General features: G+C 43.6%; 1 non-coding gene across 1 annotated transcript; it reads right to left on the bottom strand.

The window, feature by feature from the left end:
• Positions 1 to 7,694: 7,694 nt before the first annotated feature.
• Positions 7,695 to 7,806, bottom strand: LOC112132785 (U5 spliceosomal RNA). The gene has a single exon (XR_002914507.1). It is a non-coding gene; the product is annotated as a U5 spliceosomal RNA (small nuclear RNA).
• Positions 7,807 to 9,771: the final 1,965 nt, after the last annotated feature.

The following is a 9,771-nucleotide window of genomic DNA, read 5'->3' as shown; positions in this document are numbered from 1 at the left end:
ATAGTTGACTGGCCTGCTGACATGACTTTCCAGGCCTCTTAAGGAGTTTGAGTAAAGAGTAAAATATGTTAACACCATAAAATTATGTATGCAAGAGAGGGCATAGAGAGATTTTGTTTTTGGTTTTGGTCAGGTTTATTGAGTTTAAATTCACCCTTTTTAAGATGTACAGTTGATGACTTGACAAATGAATATAAATGTATAAGCAAGGAATTAGAAAATTTCCACCACCCCAAAAAGTTACCTTGGCATAGGGATAAATTAAATGGTTGGTGAGATGTTGGGGACTTTATTTTCATTCCTCGATAAGGTTTGTACAATACATAGAATTTAGGAGAAGAAAAAGCAAAAACCAAATTTGATTTTCCAGCTGTAGTCAGATCTTGCAGAATACGCAAAGAACCCAGAATTACTGCTAAGAAAAGCAGTCAAAATGTAGGAATATGACAGTGAATTTAGTTTCTTTGTATATTTTGGACATAGACACATATACAAAATTTTAGTTCTATTTACTTCTCCAAAGCACCATTAAACAGAAATGGCCTTAGGGGTTCTGGGAGGATTATAGCAAGGAAGAGGGAATGAGAGACCTCTCAACTAGCCAGGCTTCATCAAAGAGGAGCTTCTAAGTATGGTTTGGAGGATAGCAAATTGTAAGAGGAGAAGAAAGCAAGGAGTGTAGGGAAAAATAAATGGATCTGCCTACTTTTCATAGCCCAGAGATTTATGGATTTGACTGGTGAAGTTTATTTTCTCATTTATTTTTTTCTTTATTCATTGAACAGGTATTTAGAGGAGTTCCCCTCCCCCACTGCATTGTTACACAAATGTTATTACACAGCTTCCACAGTACTTATAGTAGGTGCTGAAAATAGATGAATAATTTGTCATTCTTTTTAATTCAGGTACTAATGATGCCCGGTTTTCTGATACTTAATACTCAGGTGTTTTCTGATAGGGGCCATGAGTTTCACAGTGGGAACAGATGTGTAGAAATAAACTCATTATCACTGAAATTCCAACATAGTGCTCTTCCAAGGAGTTTCTTTTTTTTTTTTTTTTTTGAGATGGAGTCTCACTCTGTCGCCCAGGCTGGAGTGCAGTGGCGCAACCTCGGCTCACTGCAAGCTCCGCCTCCCAGATTCATGCTATTCTCCTGCCTCAGCCTCCCGAGCAGCTGGGACTACAGGCGACCGCCACCACACCCGGCTAATTTTTTGTATTTTTAGTAGAGATGGGGTTTCACCGTGTTAGCCAGGATGGTCTCAATCTCCTGACCTCGTGATCCGCCCACCTCAGCCTCCCAAAGTGCTGGGATTACAGGTGTGAGCCACCGTGCCTGGCCCTAAGGAGTTTCTATTTCTTCTTTTTCTTTTTCTTTTTTTTTTTTTTTTGAGATGGAATTTCACTCTGTCACCCAGGCTGGAGTGCAATGGCGCAATCTTGGCTCACTGCACCCTCCGCCTCACGGATTCAAGCGATTCTCCTGCCTCAGTCTCCTGAGTAGCTGGGATTACAGGCATGAGCCACCACGTCTGGCTAATTTTTGTATTTTTACTAGAGACAGGGTTTCACCACCGTTTGCCAGGCTGGTCTTGAACTCCTGACCTCAGGTGATCCGTCTGCCTCGGCCTCCCAAAGTGCTCTGATTACAGGCATGAACCATTGCACCTGGCCTTCTATTTCTTCAGAAAGTGAAATGGTTATAGCTAAACATACTGACTTTTCCCCCTGTGGTACTGTAATACAATAAGAAAGATATATTTGTCCTTTTCCCCAGTTTCTGGCATAAAGCTGCTAAAATCCTTGTAATTTCCTAGTAATAAGAGCATCTTTTGTTATAATATTCAGTCTTAGTTCTTGGCACGTGAACTTCTGAGACCCTTACAACCTCCAGAGTGATGTGTCTTTTGTATGCTAATGAGATGACTGGTAGCTGAGGTCCCTGAGATAGCTTAGGGATGGGGTCTGGTGGCAGAAAGATCAAGGAATAATTAGAGGGCTGGAACATTCAACCCCAGCCTCCAACCTCTGGGAAGGGGAGAGGGGCTGGAAGCTGAGCTAATCATCAATGGCTAATAATGTAATCAATCATCCCTATGTAATGAAACCTCCATACAAACCCTAAACAAGGAGGTTCAGAGAGCTTCCAGGTTTGTGAACACATGGAAGTGCTTGAAGGGTGGTGCATGGAAGGTCCATGCACCTCCCTCCATACCTTGCCCTTTGTGTCTCTTCCATTTGGCTGTTCCTGAGTTGTGTCCTTTATAATAAATCAGTAATAGGAAGTAAAGTGCCTTCCTGATTTCTGTGAGCTATTCTAGCACATTATCAAACATGAGAAGAGAGTTACGGGAACAGAAGTACAGTGGCCCAGAACTTGTGATTGGCATCTGAAGTGGGGACAGTCTTGTGGGACTGAGGCTTTAACCTGTATGGTTTGATGCTAACTCTGGGTAGTTAGTGCCAGAGTTGAATTGTTAGACACCTAGCTGGTGTCCAGAGAGCTGAAGAATTGGTTGTCAGTGTGGGAAGAAACCCAAATATTTATGTGAGAATTTGAGCAAAAACAGTTCATACTCCCCTCTACTTGCTAGTTCAAGATTTGCATAAGGAATGTCCACTTTCTTCAGGAAAGACATAGATGGATGGCTATTAACTAAGTTGTGTTGTTTTCAGACTTTTGCCTTTAACAGTGACTTAGCTAAGTGTGCTATTTAGGATTCTGTTTAAAAATAGCAGAAACCTACTTGAATTAACTTAAATACACTTAATTTATTATGAGGATTTCTGCATGTACCCTGGCACCCAAAGGCAAGAATGCAACTAGAAGTTCTGGAGCGTGGAAAATCCAAGCAATCAGGAACAACAGGCAGCACACTCAGGTTCAATCTCAGCTCTTTCCTCACTTCTGATCCCTTTTTTGCTCTTTGCTTTCCTGCTTTCTCTGATCCTAGGCATAGGGCAGAAATTGCCAGAGGTCCCAAGTTTACAACTCCATTTCAGAGACCAGCCCAAATTCAGTTAGAATCTCTCAGACTTAATTGCTAATTCTTGGGAGAGAGAATCGGATTTGCTGTTTGGGTTGGGTGTTCACTTCTGGTCTGCTCCTATGGCCCGGGGGGCTGGGTCATGTAATGTAAATGAAGCTTCCAGGGCCCCATCCTTTGGGAGGGGGTGGTTAACTGGGCTGATCAGACACCCAAAAGGTGCCTGTTGCTAATTAGATCACAATCTTTTCCCTCATTTCTATTGCTCCATGTCTCCTGACAACTGAGATAACTGAGTTGAGAGAAGCTTCAGGATTTTTTTTTTCTCTTCTGCCTGGAAGCTTTCATAAATTTATCTTTGACAATTCATTCTGCCTTGGTGTTGGTTATACTCTATTAACGTTTTTTGGCTCTCAGTGATCTCTCAGACTGCATTCAAATCTTCCTCTGATGATAGTTTGTGACTGGCCAGTGGGTGGAAGAGCTGTTGGGGTTAGGGAAATGGGGATATAGTCTCCTCTGATTTCCTTGGGGCTCTGTCTTTGGGGTAAACAGCCACCTCTGGCCATAGCTGAGTGAGTTGGGTCTTTCTGTTTGGGATATATGTGTGCAAGCAACTCAACAGTAGCAAGGCTGGCTCTCTGGCTATAGCTCTCCATTTGATTCAGTTCTGGTTATCCCTCCCCTCCCCACTCCTCTCCTTCTTTTTTTTTTTTTTTTGTATTTTCATATCCACTCCAATATGGAAGCTGTCTTGGTGGTAACAACAACTGTGTGGCTGCATGATTTCTCCTTTAATTCTGTCACTACTGCCATTCCTCCTAATAAGTCTCTGGAATCTCCTATTCTACCAGAATAGGTCTCTGGTAGGGTATTTCCTGCCTCTCCTTGAATGCCCCTGCCCCTAGCCATCATCTTCCCAAGCTGAGATTTCTTAGTAGCACCTTCAGACACATCTCATTCCATAAACTCCCCGTTCTCTGTATCTTTTTTTTTTTTTTTTCCCCAAGAGGGGGCCTTGCTCCCATAGCCAGAGTACAGTGGTATGATCTCGGCTCACTGCAGCCTCCACCCCCTGGGTTCAAGTGATTCTCCTTCCTTAGCCTCCCGAATAGCTGGGATTACACGCATGTGCCACCACGCCCAGCTAATTTTTGTATTTTTAGTAGAGACGAGGTTTCGCCAATTTGGCCAGGCTGGTCTCGAACTCCTGACCTCGTGATCCCCCCACCTCAGCCTCCCAAAGTGTTAGGATTACAGGCATGAGCCACCGCGCCCGGCCTGTTCTTTATATCTTAACAGCAGTTAACAAGCTGTGGGGGAAGAACCCTGCCTCTTACAGTTCAGTCCAAATTATAATAAGCTTGGCTAATACATCTCTGCACTTGAGAGTATGAAATTGGGCTACTTCTCTAGTTTGTAGGCTTCCCCTTGGGGGAGGGTAACACTCAGTATGTCAAAGGTTGCCGTGTTAACAAGGACTTTAGAGGGAATGGTGATGGAGCACAGACTGGAGATGGTTAGATTCATCTTTACCAGTCCAGTCCCCCTGGACAAGGTCCTAGGAATGGTGAGGGCTTATAAAGAGATACAAACAGCTATTAATATTTCCCTATATGATGCCATGCCTTGGAGGCCAAATCCTCTTCTCCTCTTTTTTTTTTTTTTTCCTTGACAGGGTCTCACTTTGTCACCCAGGCTGGAGTGGAGTGGGGAGATCTTGGCTCACTGCAGCTACCTCAACCTCCTGGGCTCAAGCGATCCTCCTGCCTCAGTCCCCCAAGTAGCTGGGACTACAGGCATGCACCACCATGCTTGGCTAATTTTTTTGTTTGTTTGTTTGTTTTTGTTTTGAGACGGAGTCTCGCTCTGTTCCCCAGGCTAGAGTGCAGTGGCATGATCTCAGCTCACTGCAAGCTCTGCCTCCCGGATTCACACCATTCTCCTGCCTCAGCCTCCCGAGTAGCTGGGACTACAGGCACCTGCCACCACACCCGGCTACTTTTTTTGTATTTTTTAGTAGAGACAGGGTTTCACTGTGTTAGCCAGGGTGGTCTTGATCTCCTGACAGCCAGGAAATGATAACTGTAATGTTATAGTATGGATTGATATATGGGTACAGCAAATTTCCTTTTTCCCCCAAAAATATTCTTACTAGTCTTTTCATCTGTCCCTCTGTATAAGCTTCATAATCCAGATTCTTTAGAACTTTAGAATAAAAAATTATTTCCTTTGGGATTGCAGTGACTTATAGATTAAATGAGAAATGACAGTTTTAGGAAAATAATGCTTTCCACTTATGAACATGTTCTCTCTCGTCATTTATTCAGTTCTTCTTTTATGTTTTTCAGTGAAGGGGTGTGTGTGTGTGCGTGCATGCGTGCACATGTGCATGTGTGTGCTATAGGTCTTGTCCATCTTGCAACTGAATTTTGGGGTATACTATTGATTTTCTATGTTGGTCTTCATCTAGCCATCTAATTATCTACAGCGCATCTGCCTCCTTCCCGCGTTCCCCACCCAGGGCTTGAGTAGGAATCTTTTGTTTCAGGAACTAGTGACCATCAAGGATACAACTTTCTATTTCACCTACAAACAATGGGCCAGGCTGATGCCTGCTCAGAAGACCCTGTACAGAGATGGTATGGGAGATATAGTCCTGTTGCTTCTCTGGATGAGGCCCTCTCTAGGACTCAGCCTTTGTACTTTGGAGCTTCCTGGCTTCTTTCCTCTTATAGGCTGAGGTATCTTTCATAAGCTCATTTTCAGAATTCCATGAGCTGAGTTTCCCAGCTCACACGCCTCAGGGACTGCTGGCCAGGGAGAGCCCTAGGTTCTCTGTAGTATTGAAACAGATGTCCCCAGTTCCCTAGTAGAGGCTCTGCTTTGGGCAAAATGGGAAATGAAAATTTTTTAGGTGCCCTAATTGAGCCCTCTGTCCCTACACCATCCCTGTTTTCTTGAGATCTTAAGACTCCTACCATGTGGGTGGGATACTACCACTATTTCAGCCCACACTCTCACAGGGCCACATGTGTTATGCTCCTTCCTGAGTAAGACAGTTGGGCTCCTTTTGTAGAGTGCTCCACTTTCCCTGAGATCCCGCCTCACTTGTTCTGGGTGTTCCAGTTCTTCCTCTACTTGCTAAAGGCAGAAGATGGGCTGAAAAGAGTTCCAGATATCAACTCTGGTTGACTCCCCACATTTTCCTCTTCCTTTTTTTTCTCCTTGAGAAACATTTTATTCCCAAAGCAAGTTCTGATATCTCTGCTGGAGCAAGGAGAATACCATGGGGCCCAGATCCCTGGGTGCTGCTTGGCAGAGAGGCCCTGAGAGGTGTCTGTTTTGGGGAGTGAGAGAACCTGTGAGCTTCCCTTCCTGCTTTTCCTCTTTGTTTGTTGTTGTTTTTGTCTGTTTGCTTGTTTTAAGAGATAGGGTCACCAGGCACAGTGGCTCATGCTTGTAGTCCCAGCACTTGGGGAGGCTGAGGTGGGCGCAGCACTTGAGGTCAGGAGTTTAAGACCAGCCTGGCCAACATGGTGAAACCCAGTCTCTACTAAAAGTACAAAAATTAGCCAGGCGTGGTGGCAGGCACCTGTAATCCCAGCTACTAGGGGGTGCTAAGGCAGGAGAATTGCTTGAACCCGGGAGGCGGAGGTTGCAGTTAGCCGAGATTGTGCCACTGCACTCCAGCCTGGGTGACAGAGTGAGACTTTGTCTCAAAATAAAAAATAAAAATAAAAATAAAATAAAATAAAAAGAGATAGGGTCTTGTGATGTTGGCCAGGCTGGTCTCAAACTCCTTACCTCAAGTGATCCTCCAGCCTCTGCCTTGCAAAGCACTGGGATTATAGGCATGAACCACCATGACCAGTCCTTTGTTTTAATAATTTGTCATGCAAAAGGTTTTTCTTCTTTTATATGGCTGCTATGAAGGATGAAAGTGGTCACTCTTACACAGACAAGTATTACAGAGCACCCCCTACACGCCTTTTTCTACTTAATGGGAGAATTAAACTTTCTACTATTTTTTAAATTATATTTTAAGTTCTGGGTTACATGTGCAGAACGTACAGTTTTGTTACGTAGGTATACGCGTGCCATGATGGTTTGTTGCACCCATCAACCCGTCGTCTACATTAGGTATTTCTCCTAATGTTATCCCTCCCCTAGCCCCCCACCCCCCGCAGGCCCTGGTGTGTGATGTTCCTCTCCCTGTGTCCATGTGTTCTCATTGTTCAACTCTCACTTATGAGTGAGAACAGGCAGTGTTTGGTTTTCTGATCTTGTGATAGTTTGCTGAGAATGATGGTTTCCAGCTTCATCCATGTCCCTGTAAAGGACGTGAACTCATCCTTTTTTATGGCTACATAGTATTCCATGGTGTATATGTGCCACATTTTCTTAATCCAGTCTATCATTGATGGACATTTGGGTTGGTGCCAAGTCTTTGCTGTTGTGAACAGTGCTGCCATAAACATACGTGTGCAGGTGTTTTTATTGTAGAATGATTTATAATACTTTGGGTATATGCCCAGTAATGGGATTGCTGGGTCAAATGGTATTTCTAGTTCTAGATCCTTGAGGAATCACCACACTGTCTTCCACAATGGTTGAACTAATTTACACTCCCACCAACCGTGTAAAGCATTCCTATTTTTCCACAACCTCTCCAGCATCTGTTGTTTCCTGACTTTTAATGATCGCCATTCTAACTGGCATGAGATGGTATCTTAAGACTCAGAGTTGTTCCTCTGCATGGAAATCTTTAGTAAAAGGTGAAAGATTTATATGATCTGAAGAGAAACCAGAGTATAATTTTCTACTATTTTCAATACAAAGATGTGTTTTCATTACAATTAGAGGAATATAGGCTTCTGTGAGCTAGCCTGGAAGCAAACATAATCATTATTGTTCATTGTTTCTGTGAGAAAATGTAATGCTGTTTCTAAATATTGACCTAAAAATAAACTCTGAGGAATTCATGATTGTAACTGGATAGAAACTGGCTTTCTTCATTTGAAATAAATTAATTGAACAAGATAAAAAAAAATCCAGAAACATATATTTTGGCTTTTCTTCTTATTTTCAGCCTGTTCCAATTTCAAGTCAAGCTATACAGAATCCTTTTATAGCATAGTGCCTTTCAATCCAGCCCCACCATTACCTTGAAGCACTCCATTCCCAGTAATGACCCTGCCCTAGGACTTAAGGCTATTTCGGTAAGAAAACTTCCCAACAGTCCTTCTGCATCTACTTGTGAATCCTCTTTGCTGCAGCTATAGGCCATCTGATTAGTCCACTAATGGCCTTCATTAATGAAAAGAATAGCCTTCTAAAATTGTAGATTAACTAAGAATATTCCTTATGCAGCCAGTAGCTTTCTTATCTGCTTTCGGTATCAGCCAACTTTCTGATGAAGATTTTCTCTCTTATCACAGAATATTTCATGGGTAATATTTGAACATAGAATTTTCTGGAAGTAAGAGTCGTTGGTTGGGTGTTGGAACCCTTGGTTCCTGGTCTGTGCTTCTCAACCTGCTGGATCTGGTGTGGTGCTGCAGCTGCTCACCTAGCCCTCTCCTCCAGACCCAGGCACATCCTGTTTCTTCTTCCCATGCTCTTGCTGCTGCTTCTCCCTCTTCCACCTCACTCTTTTCTCTAACCTCCTTCCCATCTGGAAGGGACCTGTTCATCTCCCTCTACACTCTTTAATTCTTGTCGCTCTGCTTCTGGAAACAAAATAGCTCCTCTTTTGACCCATCCCGTTAATTACCAGCATCTTCAGTTTTCTGTGGGATCCCATTAGGTCTCTGTCCTTGTTTCCTCTGGCCCTTATGCAGCCATTTTAGTCTGTTGGGAAGAAACCATGTACTCAGAAAGTAACCTAGTAACACTTGATTGACTTTCTCCTCTAGCCCAGCTAATGATTGAAATTTGACGCTTCCTTCCCTCCTTCCTTTCCTTTTCCTTCCTTCCTTCCTCCCTCTCTCCCTCCCTCCCTCTTTCTTTCTTTCTGAGTCTTGCTGTCACCCTGGCTGGAGTGCAATGGTACAATCTTGGCTCGCTGCAATCTCTGCCTCCTGGGTTCAAGCGATTCTTGTGCCTCAGCCTCCCAAGTATCTGAAACCACAGGCACACGCCTCCATGCCCAGCTAGTTTTTGTATTTTAGTAGAGATGGGGTTTTGCCATGTTGGCCAGGCTGGTCTCAAACTGCTGACCTCAAGTGATCTGCCTGCCTCGGCCTCCCAAAGTACTGGGATTACAGGTGCAAGCCACCATGTCTGGCCTTGTCTTTTCTTTTTGTTATGTCACCAGATAAGACCAGAATTGTCATTAAGGGACTAATCCACAGTTGCCAACTTGTGAAGAAATAGAACCCCAAGGACTGACATCAGCAAGGGATGCAGTCTAGCACTCTGACCATTAGGGCAGCTTAGAGTGGCAGCAGGGTCATTGCACAAGGAAGAAAAAGACAAAGAAGAGAGGTTTCATAGATGTATCAGTCAGGCAATATAGGTCCCTCCACTGTTCAGAAGAGAAGTGTAAGAAATTAGGTAAAATCATTAGTGACAGCATGCACCTTGTTACAAATCTGAGAGTTCATATAGAACAGATCTAATGAATGTGGTGAGTGAAGCTGATCTTTCAAACTAAGGTCAGTCTTTCACCAACATCAGAGAATTTACCCTGGGAAGAGATCATACAATTGTAAAGAATGTAGAAAGGCCTTTAAATATAGGTCAGAGCTTTCACAGCACCAGAAAATCCACATGGGGA

Source organism: Pongo abelii, chromosome 2, assembly GCF_028885655.2.
Source record: "Pongo abelii isolate AG06213 chromosome 2, NHGRI_mPonAbe1-v2.0_pri, whole genome shotgun sequence".
In the NCBI taxonomy this organism is placed as follows: domain Eukaryota; kingdom Metazoa; phylum Chordata; class Mammalia; order Primates; family Hominidae; genus Pongo; species Pongo abelii.
This window is presented reverse-complemented; position numbering and strand designations above follow the sequence as displayed.